Below are 20,187 nucleotides of genomic sequence, written 5' to 3'. Positions count from 1 at the left end.
GTGATGTGAGGTTGGGGAGAGGGAGAATGGGTTCATTCAGCTGACAATTCCAGGTTGTGGTCTCTTGTGTCAGAGACATCACAGTGACAGGAGCTTGACCTAGCTGGTCACATCACACAGCCAAGAGCAGAGAGAAATGAATGTGTGCACTCCAGTGCTCAACTCACCTTTTCTACTCTTTTCAAATAGATTACTTACTTATTTTTATGTATATGTATGTGTGCATATCTGAATTTATGCATACCATGTGCATGCAGAAACCTATAGAGACTGTTAAGAGGGCATTGGGTCCTCTGAAAGTGGAGTAACAGACAGTTGTGAGCTGCCATGTGAGTGCTGGGAACAGAACCTGGGGCCTCTGCTAAGAACAGTAAGCACACGTGATTACTGAGACATCTCTCCAGCCCCTCCATCTTCTCTGCTCTTCCACAGTGGAGAGCCTCCCCTCAGGTAATGGTCCTTCACCGTGTTATGTGACTTCCCACATCATTTCACAATCAAGACAGTCCCTCACAGATGCACATGCCCATACAGCACCATGATCTGGGCAATTCCTCATTAAGACTCCCTTCCCCGGTGACTCCAGGTTGTTTCAAGTAGACAGAACAAGTCGTCACAATCTCTAAATTGGTCTAGGAAGGGTGAAAGGTAACAGCATGCTTAATGAACAGTTGCGATAGGTTAGAAGTCTTGATCAGGTCAACAGCTGTGGGTATGAAATGTTAAGAACCAGATTCTCTAGGTGTTTCATCTGTTGGTACAGATTTAGGCTGACTGTTGGGTGGGGATCAGCAGTCAGGGATTTGCATCTGACCCGGTGCTGGTGGGATGCTCTCTCTGGGACTAAAGTTAAAAAGAGGTAGGGCAGAATTGGGGGATGAGATGAAGACAGCAAAACAGGTCTTAGTGTCATCCATGAATGAAGGAGAGGGCCAAGAAGTCAGAGAGTGGTGAAACAAGGGAGTTTGAGGGCTGGGAAGATGGCTCAGTCTGGAAAGTGCCACCATGTAAGGATAGCTTCAGGACCCCACCCCCATATCAAAAGCCACAGGCGGTCTCATGCATCTGTAACCACAGAGCTGCTGGTAGGCAGAGGCAGATGGATGTTGGGAGCTCTCTGGCCAGTCAGTCTGGCCTATAGATGAGACTGTGGATGAGAGAGAGGATGGTGAGTTTGGCTGGGAACCAGGGGATGTCTATGAAGCCACTCAGAAGAACTACTCACTCATTTGTACGCTCGCATGGTAAACTCCAGTGTCAGTAAGCAGGGAGAGCATGGTGTGAAAGAGTCTGTGGTCTCTTTCAGCTTGTTTTATCAATGGATTTTACATTTGTACACTCTTGTTCAGACATATTGAAGGACACGAAGAGGATGGGTAGCAGGAGGACCACGCCTCCAGGAGAGGGGCAGGGACAAGTGACAGAGGATGATGCTTCTTTAGATCCTTCCAGGCATGTCCAACCCACATGGGCTGTGCAGTCCAAGAGAGCTAGGAATGTGACCCATCACAATATCACAAATTTACCTGAAATAGTATGAGAACTTTGTGTGATTTTTTTCAGTTACTATTCAACTGAGCAGTTCTTGAGTGACAATTTTTTAACTTATTTTTATTTATTATTATGTGGATGATTGGGGGGGCATGCATGTGCCATGGCATAGATGTGGATGTCAGAGGACAACTCTGAGGGGTTGGTTCTTTCCTTCTGCTTTTATGTGGTGTCTTAGTTGAGGTTTTTATGCTGCGATAAAACACCATGACCAAAAGCCACATGAGGAAGAAAGGGCTTATTTCACCTTACAGTTTCAAGTCCGTTATCCATCCAGTGAAGTCAGGGCAGGAACTCAAGGCAGGAACTAGAAGCAGGAGCTGTTGCAGAGGCCATGGTTTATTCCTTCCTTCCTTCCTTCCTTCCTTCCTTCCTTCCTTCCTTCCTTCCTTCCTTCCTTCCCTAACATGAACCAATCACCTTTTAGTTTTCAGTCAAGATACGAAGATTCAACCACAGTTGAATTCTTCGTGGATAGGAGCTGGGCAGGTGTTTATGCTCAGGCATGCTGTGCCCTCCAGACTGACTCCTCTTCACAGTATTTACGTCATGCTAGTGTTTGAGTTACTTGTAAGAAATGTAGTTGCTGAAAAGCACGTAGACTGCCAGCATCATGTGAAGGCCTTTGATGCTGCCTTTCCACATGTTGATGTACTTGTTCCATACCTAATGATACCTCCCTGAAAGGCTCCCATGATGCCCTTGGGGTGAAATGCTACCTCAATATTCAGCTTGGAAGCTCTCCAAGTTTATCTTCTATGAGCTTTTCCTTCAGTGGCATGAGCAACACCATCTTGCAGTCTGCAGGGCCTAGCCGGGCCCATCCTGCTTTCTTATGGCTCCTAGAAGTGCCAGCCCAGAGGTGGGACCACCCACAGTGAACTGGGCCCTCCTACATCAGTTATCAATCAATCAAGAAAATGCCCCACAGGCCAGTTTGGTGTGGACATATTCTCAATTGAGAGTCCCTCTCCCCAAATGATTGTGGTTTGTGCCAAGCTGACATAAAACCATCGAGCACACGTGAGTTCTGAGGATTAAACTCAGAACTTCAGGCTTGCAAACAAGTGCTTTTAACCACTGGGCCATCTCATGGACCCCAAAGAAACAAGTTACCCACCCAATGTTGCCCAGACAAGCCTTCATTATCAACTTAACATCTAGAGTCATCAGAGAGAAGAAGCGTCAGCTGAGGAATCGCCTAGGTCAGGTTGGCCTGTGGGCATGTCCGTGGGGGATTGTCTTGACTGTTAATTGATGTTGGAGGGCCCAGATCACTGCTGCTGGCACCACTCATCAGGCTGGGGGTCCTGTATAAAAAGGCTAGGTAAGCATGAGCAAGTAAGCAAGCCAGAACATGAGCTAGCCATCAGGGTTCCCCCATGGTTGCTGCCTTGAGTTCTTGCCTTGGCATCCCTCAGGAATGGGCTATGAGCAGGACATGTAAGTCAAATAAACACTTTGAGAGCTTTGCCACAGTAACAGAAAGGAAGCTAGAACAGTAGTACCCCGTCAGTTCCTATGATAGGCAAAGAGGCAAGAGACTGGGGGTGGAGCTCAGCCTTAGAGCAGTTGCTTACTATGCCTTATGCCCTGGGTACCATCCCCAGCATCAAAAGCAAACAAACAAGCAACATCAAAGTGCAAGCGATTTATAAATGAGAGAAGGCTATCAAGGGAGGCCGGGATGTGCTGATGGCGGAGGCTGTTGGGGAGGGATGGGTATACCATGTGAGACTTGGCAAGGCTCAACGACACGGGGAATTTCACGCCTGTCTTAGCCGTTCTCAGCCCCGTGCACCTTGTAAGGCCACAGGAAGGCCAGCTTCCTGCGGCTGTCAGCTGCCAGGGCCACTGGGATGCTTGCCACAGAAGGCACAGCCTGGTGCTCTTTGGGAAGCCTCTGACATTTTCCATAGGATAGCTGCACAGGTGGAGCCCCGCACAGGCTCCCCAGGCCCAGCTGTCTCCCCGGGGCCATCCGGCAGCTCCTTCAGAGTGAGAGGTGGCAGCAGATGGGGGCCACTGCTCACTTCTACAGGCTTCCCTTCCACAACTGAGTCAGCCACACAGCCCAAAGACACTGCTCTCCAGTTCCAAACGTATGTGTGGATAGCAGGATGCTTGGCGGTATGTCTGAAAATGAAGCCGAGTGTGTCTGAAATGAATGGGTGTTCTTCGAGGTTCAGAGATGCTCCGCGTGGGTTCCAAGTGAAATAAACGGGGCACGCCGGCTCACACCCAGGGAAACAACGCTGCTCTCTTTTTCAATTTGCTGAGCAAATGACTTGGCTTAAGAACCCCCAGTTAACAGGATGGCTCCAATGGTGCCTGCCCTTTTGATGCCTGGCATCAGCTAGCCTGGGTGTGAAGTTCGGGAACAGCTCCAAAAACTAAAAAAAAAAGAAAGAAAAGTAGCTGATGCCAGGCCAATGAGATGGCTCAGCAGGTAAAGGTGCTTGCCGCCAATCCTGCTGGCCCGAGTTCCATCCCTGGGACCCACGTGGTGGGAGGAGGGAACTGACTCCTGAGAGTTGTCCTCTGACCTCCACGGGAGTGCGGTTTAATGTGCCACCCACCCCAAATAAATGAGTCAGTGTAAGAACTGTTATTAAGCCTTGGGGTGAAGTGCCCTGGTTATAATTAATGTTGTGAGCTCAGCTGGCTTGCTCTCCAAGAACCCTAACATGATTGTGAATGCGGGAGGCTCTGTATTGTTTCTTAAAAGGAAAAAAAGAATACATTTTCGTTCATGTCTCCAATTACTGTTGTGGTGCATATGGGAAAAATAACCTCCTTTAAATGAATACAGATTTTAGAGTGTCCCCTCACCCATGGTTACCCTCATCCCATCCTTCCACCCTCCTCTGTGAATGGCAATCACCAGGAGCATTTGATGCAATGTGCTTCCAACACTTTTCCTTTGCAAGTCAAATAGAACAGAGAGATAGATGCTGTTTGCACACAGGTGTAGCTAGGTGTGAGAATGAAAATTAGGCTTTTCTCTACATATTGCCCTGTAAACCGGCCTTTTTCCCAACTCAAAGCCAAGAACACTTTCCAAGTCTCTCTCTTGGATTCCCAAGCTGTTCTTCCTAGTGACGTCAGAGTTTGGCTATCGGCACTATTTAACAGTCTATCAGGAGGTCTGAATTGCTTCAGCTTTTGTTATTTTAAGCAGTGACACTTCTTACTGCTAGAGTATTAATCCTGGTTCTGAGCTGTAGGACTTATTTTTCTTTAACAAGAGACAAGGGCTGCAGAGACAGCTCAGCTGGTAAGTTGCCTGCCACACAGACACGAGGACCTGAATTCTAGCCTGAAAGCCTGCTTTGAAAAAGCTGCCAGGCGGTGGAGTGTCCTTGTAATCCCAGCACTGGGGAGGTGGCTAGAGACAGATCCCTGGGCCTCTCTGGCTAGCTAACCTATCTGGTAAGTTCAGGTCAGCGAGAACCTTGTCTCAGAAAAGCTAAAATTAAACCAAGTGAGGCCTGGGGGGGGGGGGTTGCCCAGTGGTTAGAACAAATGCTGGCCTTTAGAGGCCCCAAATTCCATTCCCAGCGCCCATGTTGGGCAGCTCACAAGGTATTCTTGTGTAACTCCTGCCCCAGGGGATTCTACACCCTCTTCTGGCCTCCACAGGCACATTACACTCACGTGCACAGTCCCACACACGGACACATATACGTGTAATTAAAATATAAAATCTTAAAACAACCAAACAACAAAACAGCTAAGGTATACGGTGCCTGAGGAAGGACACCCGAATTGTCCTGTAGCTTCCACATACACCCACACGCACACACATGAACGCACACACGGACTGTTGTGCCCTGAGTTTTAAAGTCCTTTAGTGTGTCCTCGCCCAGACTGCATTTTGGGTAAGAGGGAAAGCTGTTTGGGCCACGGTGTGAAATAGACCTGAGGCCTGTCAGTCCCCAGGCCTGGTGGGTGGTTACTCACCACCGATCTGTCATCTTGATTGTTCGTGGAGTGGCTGCGGGGACTAGAAATGCTGCCAGCCCCCCCGAATGCACACAGGAACGAGGAGCATATGCAGGAAATGCTAAGCTCACCTATTTTATATGCACGTGCAGCCTGGCCCAGTCCCCAGGCGCGCCTGGCTGTGTGGGCACAGCTGCCGGGAGGGTTTGGTGGCTTTGCTTAATGTCATGAGTAACTAAAGCGAGGGACAGGGCTCACAAACAAAAGGCTACCCGAAGCCAGGCCTGCTTGGCTCACCAGGAACCAGCCATTCCGCTTTTCCAGAGAGGTGATCGTCGGCCGCCGTGGTGAGCACGGTCAGCATCAAGCACACGCTTCTCTATTACGGAATTGACATTTGCAAATATCACATCCTATTAAAGCAAATGAGGGTTGCGGGGGAGACTGGGCTGATGAAAGCTTTTGGGAGAAAAAGAAAGGACTCAGAGTCTGTGTTGTCTTCGCCTTGAAACAGTCCATCACGACTGGGCTGGCTGAAGGGCTCATGGGGAACCTCGCAGCATTTGAGGCTTGTCATGTGCTGTCTGGACATGACCAGGGGAAGTGGGAGAGGAAGCAGATTTGGGGGAGGAGTCTCTTTGTTCATGGTACACCCCACTGTAACATCAGGGGCTAGAGTTAGCCAAGATGAACATTTTCTACTTGCAGACTCCCAAGCATAGAAGGACAGGGCTTTGGGCATGTCAGGGACACAGATCATGATTATTTGGTTTTTGAATGTTTATTTACGTGTACAGGTGTGATTATGCCAACATGTATGTGGATGCCTTTGGAGGCTAGCAAAAGGTGTCAGACCCTCTTTAGCTGGAGTTACAGGCAGGTGTGGGCTGCCTGACCTAGGTGCTGGGAACTGAACCCCTGCTCTCTTGAAGACTAGCAAGTGCTCTTCACCGCTGAGCCATTTCTCCAGCCCCAAGAGTATATGAGCAGCTGAACCTTGCTATGAAGCCAGCCAAGTTCATCCCACTTTCTTACCCAACCTCTGTGTACTACCTCCTTCTGAGCTCTTCCAGATCAGCTAGAGTGTTAGAACATCTCACACATTTTAAATGGCATTTAGTCAAATTAATTGGCAGGATTTCGTGCAGCTCAGGCTGGCCAGGATGACCTTTACCTTTTGAGTGCTGGGATGACAGGTGTGCAGTACCTACCACACCTGGTGTGGAGTGTAGGTGGTGCTGGGGATGGACCCAGGACTTGACACGTGTGAGGTGAGCACTCTGCCAGCTGAGCTACATCCCAAGGCTCCTCAAAGGGCACTCTTTTGTGGCAAAGTAGGATGACTGTGAATCCCCTCACTCCCTTCTATACATCACAATCACACTGTGATAGAAGCTGACAGCAAAAGGTGTTCACTAAAGCTCAGAAGAGTCAGAACATCACTGAGGAAATGCGGAAAGATGGGTGAATGCTCTCATCTTGGATTCTGTGTTTTATGACACTGGACCGGTCCGTTTCAAAGTTTTCAGTGGTTAAGGGTGCTTGTTGCTATTCCAAAGGACCCGAGTTCAGTTTGCGGCATCCATATTGTGCAAATCACAACTGCCTTTAACGCCAGCTGCAGGGGATCCAATGCCTTCTTCAGGCCCCCTGAAGGCACTGCACTTGTGTGTACAAACCCACACAAAGCTGTGTGTGTGTGTGTGTGTGTGTGTGTGTGTGTGTGTGCGCGCGCGCGCGCGCGCGCGTGAGTCTATGTGTGTGCTTTAAAAAACTGTGAAAGGACATGTATGCTACGTGCATTTGTGTGTGCTCATGCTTGTGTCTTGGGGAAATTTATTGTGGAAGAAAGTAAATTTGCACATTAGCGACTTTCCAGACATAATTACTTTGATTTATTCTCCTCCCAACCCTGGAGGGAAGGCCAGGTTATTAGATTTAGTTCTACAGAAGGCATCTGTTAGTGAGTTAATGAAAAAGCCTGAAAGGCGTTATTCAGGCTTTTTTCTTCTCCTACAGAATACGAATGGTTTGGGTAGGTTGATTGAAGGAGGCCTTTTTTAATTCCTCTGAGATCCATCGGATTCTGGGAGGGCAATCATGAGGTGGGTTTTTGTTTGTTTGGTTTGCTTGTTATTTGTTTGTCTGTCAGCTGCCTAAATTTGAGAGTATCCACATTGGAAGATGGGTGACAGCTGGGGAAACTGAGGCATTCCAAGGCTGAGCTGCAAGGGCGACAGCTGGGGGAAAGGCAGGTGGTGATTTGAGACTTCAATGGCGTATCCATTACTTTTCTTGTTAGCATGACAAAATGCTGACCAGCAGCTTAAGGATGGAGGTGTTGACTTTGGCTCAGAGTTAGACCCTACAGTCAGCCCGTCAGGGCAGGGAAGTCACGGTGGCTGTTGAGGCAGCTGGCCACATTGCCCTCCCTCCCCAGTCAGGAAAACAGGAAGACAAGCACTGGTGGTCACTTTCTCCTTCATCTTCAGCTCAGACCCCAGCACATGGAATGATGTCGCCCACCTCAGTCTGTCTGGTCTAGACACGTCTGCACAGACATTCCCAAACCCTTGTCTTCTAGGTGATGCTAGACTGTGGGAAGCTGACAATCAGTGTTACCTACCACAAATGGGGACATGGATTCCTCAGGGTTCTTGGGAAGGGCTGGACTGGCTGCCATGTTGGAAGTGGCCTTGGTGACCACCGTGTCACTTACACAACTGCATTTCTATCGGAGTCTTGGGTAACAACCCAGCAGTACCCACTTGAGTGCAAGTAACTTTCCTTTTTATAGTTCTCCGAAAACCATTTGTATAAGTATGTATGTTCTACATATCATGGGATTTCCTAGTTTTTCAATTAGTGTGTGTTCACTTACAAAGTGAAGCACACCATAGTGTGAAAACAAAGATCACCCTTTATCCTGCCACCCAGAGAAAATGATGAAGGTGGATTTTTTTTCTTTCCATCTCTTTTATACATGCCCAGGTTCATATGCTACCAAACTGGGTCCATGCTGTGTCTGTTGTACATCCTGCCTCTATCTCCATGGACTTTTCTAGAATGAGGATTCTTTGTGATTTAAAAACTCTTGATGGGCTCTAAGTGGCCACGAATGTTGTGTCTTCTGGATGCAACATCTCCTCTTTCAGTTAACACTGTGTGGGCTGATGACACAGCTCAGTTGGTAGAGCGCTTGCTTATAAGCACCAAGCCCTGGGTCAGTCCCCAGTATCACATAAACAGGCCACTGATCCCAGCATGTAGGAGGTTAACAGAGGAAAATCGGTTCATCTTTGATTATGTAGTGAGTTTCAGACCAACGTAGATGTGATGGTTTGAAAGAAAATGGCCCCCAAAGGGAGTGGCACTATTAGGCGGTGTGGCCTTGTTGGAGGAAGTGTGTCACTGTGGGAGTGGGCTTTGAGGTATCTTTTGTTCAAGCTTCCCTCAGTGTGACTTCCTTGAAGTCAACTGATTGCCTGTAGGACTGTCAGCCACTTCTCCAGTACCATGTCTACCTGCATGATACCATGCTCCCCGCCATGATGATAATGGACTGAACCTCTGAAACTGTAAGCGAGCCACCCCAATTAAATGTGTTTTTTTTAAAGAGTTGCCATGGTCATTGTGTCTCTTCACAGCAATGAAAACCCTAACTAAGACAATAGGTTACATCAGACCCTGTCTCAAAACCAAACCAAACCAAAACTATATGTGGTTGTTTCCTGTTACACAGCATGTGTGTTTTTCCTGTTACACAGTATCTGAGATTCTCGCACAACCTTGCATTTATCTGTCTATTTTCTCAGAAACAAAATTCCTTTAAATGGACTCTCTGATCAGAATTATTTTATGTATCACTAAACTACCCTCTGAGGAGATTATGGCCAACATCAAGTATTTCACCTAAAGAGGCAAAATGTTATCATTAAAACTAAAATGGCTTTTAAAGAAGTAACCCCAGAGACCTCAGCCCAAATTGATTGCTTGACTAATGAAGATTTTCTGCAGTTTATTGAACCAGAGTTTAGTTCACCTAACCGCACAGTCATACTCCCTTCCTTGTTGACATGTTCTGATGGGGCTGGAATGCTGTGATGGCTCACTGGGTAAGAGGACTTATGGGTAAGCATGAGGACCCAAGTTTGAATCTCAGCATCCCTGTGAAAAGCTGGGCGTGGCCATGTGTCCCTAGAACACCAACATTGGGAGGCAGAGAAGCTGAAATAAAACAGCAAGATTCTGGTTCAGTGAGAGACTCTTCTTCAAGGCAGAGAGTAATAGAGGAAGACATCCCATGTTCTATTCTGCCCTCCACATGTGAGTGCACAAACTTGCACATATGCACATTCATGTGAATGTATCCTCCCTTCACACACACATGCACACACATACACACACACATATACACACATGCACACACACATACACACACACACACACACACACACACACACACACACACACACACACACACACACACGAGAGACTTGTCAAATGCATTAAAATAAAAACAGAACACTCTAGGCAATGTCTTGACTTACTGGGTTGGGGAAGCCGTGGAAAAAGACAATGAAATTCTGCCAACCCCATTTGTTCATGGTGAAGCTGGGTGAGATTTTCCTCATTCTGAATATGTGTAACGTGAAGAGTAGCCGTCCAAACCGTCTGAAGCAAGCCTTTTCACAGAGTCTCATCTCCATGGTCTACTCAGAATTCTCAAGATGTATTGCTAGAATATTTCCTGCTCTTTCAGGCAGCTGGTGTTCTTTACACTAACTTGGATGATGGTTCAGTGTTTGGCAAGATGTCCTTGGGATCCAGCTACTGTTAAAGTGGCAGGTGCTTCAGTTCAGCGTTCTTACAGCATGTGCGTGTGTGTGTGTGTGTGTGTGTGTGTGTGTGTGTGTGTGTGTACGCGTGTGCATGTGTGTGTGTTCTATGTTGCTATGATAAAATAGCTGACAAAAAGCAACTGAGGAGAGAAAGGGTTTATTTTAACTCATAATTCCGGGTGACAGCGCACCATTGTAAGGAAGTCACAAGGGCAGGAGCTTGAAGCAGCTGTTCATCTCGCATTCGCAGTCAAAAGCGGAGAGAAACGGATGCACACACGCTAATCATTCAGCTAGCTTTCCTGTTCTTAGACAGTCCAGGGCCCAAAGCTGGGCAACGGTGCCACTAACTTTCAGTCTTGGTCTTTCCTAAGACCACCCCTCAACAGATATGCCCAGAGGCTGACCTGATCTAGACAGTCCCTTCTGGAGCACTCTTCCCAGGCGACTCTAGGTTGTGTCAAGTTGACGGTGAGGACTCACCAGCAGTGTGTGGTGGAAATACTTGCTCATCTTTATTTAAACTGATGTATCCCAGACTTTACAGAGGAGGCACCAACTTCTGTCATCCGCTGTCACCTAAGCATATGACATTGTACTAGAAAGTGCTGCTTACTGGAGGAGACGCTGAAGTTAGGGGCCTGCCACCAGCTCTGGTGGTAAGCATGAAGTCTCAGAAAGGGTTGATAATGTTCTCTACTGTGGAAGTCATTGATGTGCCTTAAAATTAATTAATTAATTAAGAGCAGTTGCCTTTCATGAAGCAGAGAAAGATGTTCAGGAGCTGAAGAAGGCTGAGAAGCTGAGGAGAGAAGGCTTTTCCATGTTTTCTTGGAGATGGGTCTGGAAAGACATCATTAATAGCTCAATATATACACAACATTTATGCATATATACACATGTGCATGCACACAAAAGTATATTCATACTTATGCACACATACCTGTAAACACAGATGTCATATATGTACAGACTCACATATACACATATTAACACACATATGAACACACATGATTATATACACACATATAACATTCACATACACATATATAAATACACACAAATATACCTATATATAAATACATATATGTGCACATCTATATACCAATACATACACACACACACACACATATATATATATATGTACATGTATACATATAAACAAATATTCCTAAATGAAAGTGAAATTTGGGGGGCTGTAGCTGGGAGGTGCAGTGCTGGTGTGGGTTTCGTTGCCAAGCACTACAAAACAACAACAATAACACCAACAAAACAGCAAAACAAATTCCAGAAACTTGGAAATGGCCTGCCCCCCACTGTCTGTCAGCCCTGAATTATTACAAATCTGAGCACCATGTCCCAGCCTTTTCCTGTTAAGGACAGCTTTGGGCGTGTGACCTTTTAACAAGCTTGTGGCTAATTCCCTAATTGATGTTTGGTGACGTTCACACACACTGGGCCCCGCCTCCTCACCCAGCTACAAGCCATTAAATCAGCGATGGTTGTAAATGGCGTATCTCTTTCACGGTTTTGAATCTGGAGTGCCCCCCCCCATACACAAAGCGTGTTAATGGTTAATAAAAGCCCTGTGTACACAGGCAGCAGTCTTAAACACAAGACCCTCATTCTATCATGCGCTTAACTACCTTCGGCTTTAATAGGGCAGATTGAATGTGGAGCTGTGATTACCCACTGCCTCATTAAACAAGCACTGTGAGGGGCGGGGTCAGCCCTCCCCATCTGTCAGAAGGCCAGCAGGCTGGTACTTAGGGAGGGGACAGGCCTGCCTTCGGGGCTGCTGTAAGACATCCATCCGCACTTCCCTTTCTTCCAGCATGCATGGGATTTGATCTTTTCCCTCTTGTTTGAGAAAAGCAAACAGCATAGTAATTCAGAAGCAGTGGGCAGACAGATTAGAGCAAAATGGGGCAGCTGAGATGAGCCTTGGATGAACTGATAGAATAATTATGGGGGAGTTATAAGAGCCTTCGCTTTTTATTGCACCCGGAATCATTTGGCTCCTGGGGCTGGCGGGGTGTCTCTACAAGGCTGTGTATTTTGTTGGAAAACCAAGGATGAAGGGCAGTGAGTGTCAGATCTGTGACCCTAACACAACACAGGCACAGTGGACAACACGCACGTGCCCTGGCTGTGACATTTTGTGTAGGGGTAAATGTCCTTCCATGCACACACACAAGGTCTGTAAGTATTGGAAACTTAGCTAATGTTAGCACCCAAAGTATTTATAATAATCGTTCTTATCGCTGTCAATTGCTTCTTATTATGACCATTTTTATTATTTTCAACTAACTGGTATAGTGTCTTCTTTTAGGAGTTACCCAGGAACAGATAAAGGGGAGTGGGTTCTCTCTGAAGACTAAAGTGCTGAGTCTTCTTTAGTGTCTCTGTGTGCGTGCAGCTGTGTCTAAAGAAGCCAGAGGTCAGCTCAGGTGTGGTTCCTCAGGAGCTGTCCACCTTTGCTTTTGCGTCAGGGTCTCTCACTGGCCTGAAGCTCACTGACTTGGCTTGGCTAGGCTAGCCGGACAGCAAGCCCCAGGATGCTCGAGTCTCCCTCTTCCCAGTGCTGGGATTTCAAGCAGGCACTGCCACACCTGGCTTTTTAATATGGGTTCTGAGGCTGGACCTCAGATCTTTCTCATACTTGAAACGCAAGCACTCTGTGAGCCGAGCCATCTCCTAGCTTATCACTGACTTTTAAAATCTGTATCATCAGATCCTGAGCTGAAAAACCTCTGTATGGGAATTCACTTATCACAAATAGCTGACCCCAGCCCACAGTTGACGGAACTGGGCAAAGAGGAGTTACACAGCTTTCCTGAGGCCAAGTGATTGGAAAACTCAGGTGCTGTACTTAGGCCTGGCACTCTGTTTCCTGAGCCTGGGCTCTCAGTGGCTCCCTCCTGCTTTTACAGCCAGAAAGCGGCTCCCTGGAGCCGAAGATTCCTTCACGCTTAGAAATTACATCACTGTGATAGAGTCCATTGAAATTAGGGAGAGGATTCCCCCTAATAGAGACATCTACATCTTTCATTAAAACTTTAACAACTGAATCCTTTGGGGGATGCTAATTCTATATTTGCAAACATAAGGACTGTATGACTATATCAGATATAAATTATGTGTGTGTGCATGTGCGTGTGTGTGTACATGCGTGCGTGCGCGTGTGTGTATGTGTGTGTGTGTGTGTGTGTGTGTGTGTGTGTGTGTGTGTGTGTGTGTGGCTATGTACACATGAGTACTGTTAGCAACAGAGGCCAGAAGAGGACATTGAGTCCCCTGGAACTAGAATTATAGGTGGTTGTGAGTTGCGTGACATGGATGCTGGGAATGGAAGACTCACCCTTAACCACTGAGGCATCTCTCCTGCCCACATCTTCTTTTTTGGAGACATGGTCTCTCAGTGGCCTGGAGCTCATGATTCAGCTAGGATGGCTGGCTAGTGAGCCCCAGGGATCCCAGTGCTACCTCCTCCATGCTAGGGTCACAGGTGTGAGCCTCTGTACCTGGATTTTCTGTGGGTGCTAGGTCTTGAACTCATGTCCTCATGCTTGAGCAGCACACATCTCACTGATTGAGCCGTCTCCCCAGCCCCAGAACTGCATTTTTAAGGGGAGCCTTAGCATGTGACTCTAATCATGTATTTCAATGTAACTTTAAGTTCCAGAATTTTTAGGAAGTAGCCCCACGAGGTGAAGGTTTTTGTATTAATTATGAACACACTTTTCTCCAGGTTATAATGTTGTGAAGCTCCAGTGTATCGGTATTCCGAATAACTTAAAATAACTCTGTGTAGACAGCCAGCGTCCCGTGAAGGAGGGAGGATACCTCACTTGGTAAAGTGCTTGTCTTGCAAACATAAGGACCTGAGTTAAATCTCTAGAACAAAAAAAGCCTGTCGTGATAGTGAGTGCTTGTAATCCCAGCACTGAGGAGGCAGGGACAAAGGGCGTTCCTGGGCCTCTCGGGGACCCAGTCTAGCCTACTTGGTTATCTCCAGGCTAGTGAGAGACCCTGTATAAAAATCAACAGAATAATGTTTGAGGCTCCTCTGACCTCTACACACACACACACACACACACACACACACACACACACACACACACACACACACAACCCAAACCAGCTTCCCAATTTAAGAAATGCATAACATGTATTCTTTTTGTTTGTTTGTTTGTTTTTGTTTTTTGAGACAGGGTTTCTCTGTGTAGCTTTGCACCTTTCCTGGAACTCACTCTGTAGACCAGGCCTCAAACTCACAGAGATCCACCTGCCTCTGCCTCCTGAGTGCAGGATTAAAGATGTGTGCCACCACTGCCCAGCACAATGTTTTTTCTTAAATGTTCTGATTATCTGTTTCTTTCCTGTTCTGCTGAGAACTACCAGCTCTTCTTGAAGAGTAGAGTATGTAGGTTACAGAGAAGGTACAGAAATAAACAAGAGCTGGCCACGGGCCCGGGGCACCTGACCCCCAGCCAAGAGCTCTCTTGTCAATTATGTGGAAGAGACCCTACAGTTTGTGGATGACTTATTGCAAAACTCATGTTTTCCCTAGCTTGCCAGTGAGTAAATAATACCTACTGTTCAGTTCTTGCATTTTGGTTGTACAAACAAATCTGTACCTCAAACCTGTTGACTTAAAATAAAAACTGTTAATGAGCCAGAAATCCCATTGCCACATCCAGACTAGAATTTCAGCTTCGGGATTTTTGAGAGTGAAGTCAACGCCGCTCATTTTTAGCAGGAGGGAAGCCATGGTTTGCTATGCAACCTCAGTGTGAATGACGCAGATCGATCTGGAACCCAGGGCTCTTGATTCTTGCCCAGCTTACTGTCTTTAGCAATACTGTAGCTCATGTTAGAAAAAAAATGTGTGCACAACTCTGCCTGGAAGAATTGTGTGTGTGTGTGTGTGTGTGTGTGTGTGTGTGTGTGTGTGTGTGTGTGTATGTGTGTGTGTGTGTGTGGGGTGATGGATCAGTTGGTCAAGCATTTGCCTTGCAGACACAAACAAAGTGAGTTTTATCCTCAGAACCCACATGAGAAGCCAGGCAAGGTGACCCCATTACTGGAGGGACACATAGCAGTTGGCCTTTCAGTTGATTCTCACCCAGTCAGGCTAACAGCGAAGACTAACCACCACGGACAGATTCACCACAATACTGGAAGCAAAGTGTTCTCTTTCTAGTTCCCATTTTTTCCCACAGGGAAACTGAGTCCTATAAAGGTTAAACAGGGCTCTCTCTAGCCACAGGTCCTGAGGCTATGATCTGCTTAACCATTGGTTGAAAATACCCGGAAGGAAGTGTTCACATTAACCTCATACAGACCTTTTCCTGTTAGCGTTGCCTAAGCCATGCAGCACAACCATTTACCCATCGATGGTCTTAGGTGTCGCAGGGAGATGTGGTTTATGGGCTGGAAAGGTGGCTCAGTGGTTAAGGATGTGTGCTGCATCTGGACAGTTCCCAGTACCCACATCAAGTGGCTCACACTGCCTTTAACTCCAGCTTCAGGAGAGATCTGATGCCCTCTTCTGGCCTCTGCAAACACGAGGATTTGGGTTTGATCTCTCCCAGGACCAATGTAAAAAAAAAAAAGTGTGTGGTGGCATGCATGTGAATCCCAGGGGAGGAGGGGGAGACAAGTGGATCACGTGGACTCAGGGGGGGCAGCTGGACCACTAGACAAATCAGTGAACTCCAGGTTCAGTGAGAGGTCTTGTCTCAAAAATTAAAGACGAGAATTATTGAGGAAGACACTGAGATCAAACTCTGGTTTTACATGCAAATGGATACCTGTACATGCATGCATACAAACATGTTATCAAATGCAATGTTTTAAAGTTTAGAAATGTGAGTGAGCAGCGCTTCACACATCACCGGGATGTTTAAAGACAAACGCTAAGGGGAGGAGCCAGTTGAGTGTGGTGGTTCTTGCCTGTCATGCCAACACTCAGGAGGTTGAGGCAGGTTGGTTGCCTTAAGTTTAAGGGTAGCCTGGACTACACTGTGAGTTCCAGGCCAGCCTGGGTTACAGTGTGAGGCTTTATACCAAACAAACAAATAAACCAAAACAAAAGTACTATACCAACAGAATGTATTTCTAGAATTTTCTTTCCTGTATAGAAATAGAAGGGAACAAAGCTGATCCTCACAGCATTATTACTCAATAGTATATTTCTTTCCAGAAATTTCTCCCTGAATTTAGATTTTTTTGCATATTTCTTATCTGTCATCTGTCTGTCTGCCTAGTTATAAATATGTACAATTTTATGGCCTACTGTTTTTTTGGTCTTTCCAGGCAGAGTTTTGTTATGTTGCCCAGGCTGACCTTTGAACTCAAATCTTGCTTCAGCCTTCTAAGTATATGATATAATAATATTTTATCATTTAGACTCTGTTTTGTTATCTATGGACACAAACCTTTTATTTGTATCTTTTTATTGATCTTATTTTATGATAGCTGGATACACATTCACAATGTTTAATGATTGATTCCGGGTCACAGTCAATTTGTGCAAATCATTTTTGTGCATTGGAATGAGACACTCTCCTTGTTATTTGAGATGTGGAATACTTGAAGCGATGGTTCTGTAGCCCAGAAGTCATCTCTGTGTTCTGAATGCCCTTGTCTGAGTTCTTCACATTCCCTCTCGCCTCCCCACCCCTCCTCTCTCACCAAAACTCCACTCTGTTCTGTCAGATCAGCTTCAAAACAAACACAAATTGAATCACCCAACTGCACTGATGGAACTTGGTCACTTAAACTCCCCTTTCGTGGAACATTGAAAGTCCTCATGTCTAGATCTAAGGAAGGGTTCTGTGAACATTCTTCTGTAAGAAGCTTTTTCTTTAGGGGTAGACTCCCAGAGGTGCCTCAAAGCAAACAAATGATTTAAGCCAATTACTTTAACTGCTATAATCAAGGAGCTTGGGAACATTGGAAAAAGGGTTACTTCAGTGATTGCTGGAGTGTGTGTGTGTGTGTGTGTGTGTGTGTGTGTGTGTGTGTGTGTGTGTGTGAAGCAAAGACATTAATTCCACTCACCAAGGCATACTAGGAAGCATGTATACTGAGTGCTGAGCTGGGCTTGTGTGTTTGGGGGTAGGTGGGTGGGGTATGTGTGTGTGCGCGCGCGCGCGTGTGTATACTTGTGTGTGTGTATATCTGTGTGTAGGTCAGAGGTCAGTGTCTTCTTCCATCATCCACCGCATTTTTTTCCTTTTTCCATTTGTGTGTGTAATGTGATATACATGTGTATGCGTGCATGTGTATGGGGGCACATGTGTGGGAGGCTGTGCGTTGTGTATGTGGAGGCCCCAGGCTGGTGTCAGGAATCATCCTCAGCACTCTCTTGATTTATCCATCAAGGCAAGGTCTCTCTGTCAAATGCAAAGCTTGCTGACATACCCAGGCTCCCTGGCCAGGTTGCTCTAGGATGCCCTGTCTCTGCCTTCCGAGGATGGAATTACAGATGGCCACCACAGCCACCCAGCTTTTATGAGGGTTCTGGGGATACATACTCAGTTCCTTAGACTTGTACGGCAAGCACTTAACTGAGGCAACTCCCCAGCCCCACGGGACCTTGTTTTTTGAGACAAAGTCTCACACTGAAGCTGGAGCTGATTGGGTCAGCTAGGCTGGCTGGCCAGTGAGCCCAGGGATCCACCCCTCTCTCTGTCTCCCAGCACTGAGACTTCAAATGAGTATCACTGCAGCCGGCTTGTTTTAAAGCACCGGTTCTGGGGGTCCAGCTCAGGCCCTGAGGTTTGCAAGGCAGGTGGAATTCTGAGGAGCAGCAGACAGTGAAGAGGCCAAACCAGCCGTCCCCCCCTAGCTTCAGCTTGAGTTAATGTCAGCACCACTCAGAGCTGGCAGAGAACGCAAGCGAGTCACAAGGACGTCGGTCCCTTGTGCGCGCCCTCCACACAGAGGCACTGCAAATGACCTTGCCTTGCAAATGGGACAAGTAGCTGAGTGTGAGTGAATGTGAGTGATGGTACAGTTGCCCACAGGCCTGCTGGGAACCCGCCCCTTGCTTGCTTAGGATGTTACTCTGTTTCTTTTTCTCCATCATCAGGAACTGCGCAGTCCATCTCCAGGTGCAAAGGTTTAGCCCAGCTAGTTAGCAGTCAGCAGACTCACGGACTGCTGTATTGCTGTGACAGGTGTACTGGCCGATCACATGATCTCTCTCGCTCTCCCACATGCTCTAACACTGCCCTGTCCCCTCCTGCTACAGGAGGCAGCACCTCATTCTCCCCCCCCCCCCGCCCCCTGCTTCCCCCTCAGCAGCCTGTGTGATTCACCTTTGGGCAGCAGAATTCTCTGGAAGTGTGCTGCGTAGCTCCCAAGGCCATGCAGCTGCTGACGGATTCTAAGGGAGCATTTCATCTGGGGGAAGTCAGCCAGTGTGTGGGAAGCCTGACTTCCCTCGGGGACACTGGTTAATCAATCTGGTCGACAGTCCCCACCCAGCTCAGCCCTCCAGCCATCCCTATTCTGGGATGAATCATCTCCAGCCGTCTTTGCTGGCTTCCATTTTGGCTTAAAGTCAATAGAGAGAGGGCCTGGGGGTGCAGGTCAACGGATGGAGCGCTTGTTTAGCGTGCACAGAGTCCCGAGTTCCATCCCCAGCGTCACATAAACCAGGAATGGGGGTGCACATTTGTCATTTGTCAGCAGGAAGACCAGAAATTTAAGGTCATCCTTAGCTACATCTTAACTTTGAGGCCAGCCTTACAGGAGAACCAGTCTCAAAAAAAAAAAAAAATCTATAGAAGGAGAGTGATCAGCCCGGCATGGACCAGGTGCCTTGGTTCAGGGTGGACATACTAAGCAGCACTCTTTGTCTCTGGGACACCGCAGCACGGGAGGGTATGTGGCCCATTGCCGTGGAGTGATGGATGAGGCAGGTTAGGCCCAGCTAGGCTCATGGCACTCACTGCCTACTGAGTTCCTGAAAATGCAGATCTAATAGTCTCACTCCATCATGCTCAAAGCAGCAAGGCTCCCCATGGCTTCAGAAGAGAGTTTGTACAGCTCAGCTCGGCACTGACGGCTGCTCCTTGGTGATTCTCATCCGCTTCTCTACCCGGCTTCTCAGCTAGGACCCAGCATGGACCCTTACCTCTGGACATCTATCATTTCCTGAAAAATAGAAAAACAATCACATCAGTGTCCAAGGCTCAAACTCCGCCTGTGTGCTGGTGACTCCCTAAGGGTACCACCAGGGATACCACCTAGACAGTCTAAGTCTAAGCTCCTGTCTCGACCTGCCCTTCTCAGAATGGGGCTCAGTTGGTGGAGTACTTTCACAGTATGCATGAAGTCTTGGGTTCTACCCCTAGAATCACATAAACCAGGGATAGTGGTACACACTTCTCATCCCAACATTTGGGAGGTGGAGGCAGGAGGATGGGAAGTTCAAGGTCATTCTTAGTTACATCAGGAATTCAGGGCCAGCTTAGGCTACACACGACCCTGTCTCAAAATAAACATACAACAAAATATCTCTACTTGGATGTCTGAGAGAAGTCTCTAACTTAGTGTGTCCAAAACTGACCTTTGGGTCCTCCCCCACCAACACCCACTCTTCTGAGGTCTCCATCTCAGGGAAGAACTGCTCTATTGGTCCCTTTTCCAGAGTCTGAAGTCTGGCATCATTGTTGACTCCCGTTAGTCTTGGACCACACTTAACAGAACCTGTCCACCATGCCTTCAGAGCAGCTCCCAAGTCAGAACGTCTCCAGACTCACTCCTCAAGCTTTACCATTCTGATGCCAACCTGTTCGGTCCCACCCCCACCTGGCCCGGGGTTTGTGTGAGT

General features: G+C 47.2%; 1 protein-coding gene and 1 pseudogene across 1 annotated transcript in view; one reads left to right on the top strand and one right to left on the bottom strand.

Moving 5' to 3' along the window:
• Tmem163 (transmembrane protein 163) overlaps positions 1-20,187 on the top strand; it is a 185,039-nt gene that overhangs the window by 128,540 nt on the left and 36,312 nt on the right. The window lies entirely within an intron of this gene.
• On the bottom strand, positions 2,104-2,344 carry LOC128109629 (ATP synthase subunit f, mitochondrial-like; annotated as a pseudogene).

Source organism: Peromyscus californicus, unplaced genomic scaffold (assembly GCF_007827085.1).
Source record: "Peromyscus californicus insignis strain IS unplaced genomic scaffold, ASM782708v3 Scaffold_14__1_contigs__length_90479793_seg_2, whole genome shotgun sequence".
Lineage (NCBI taxonomy): Eukaryota > Metazoa > Chordata > Mammalia > Rodentia > Cricetidae > Peromyscus > Peromyscus californicus.
The sequence above is the reverse complement of the archived record's forward strand: the minus strand, read 5'-3'. Positions and strand labels throughout refer to the sequence as shown.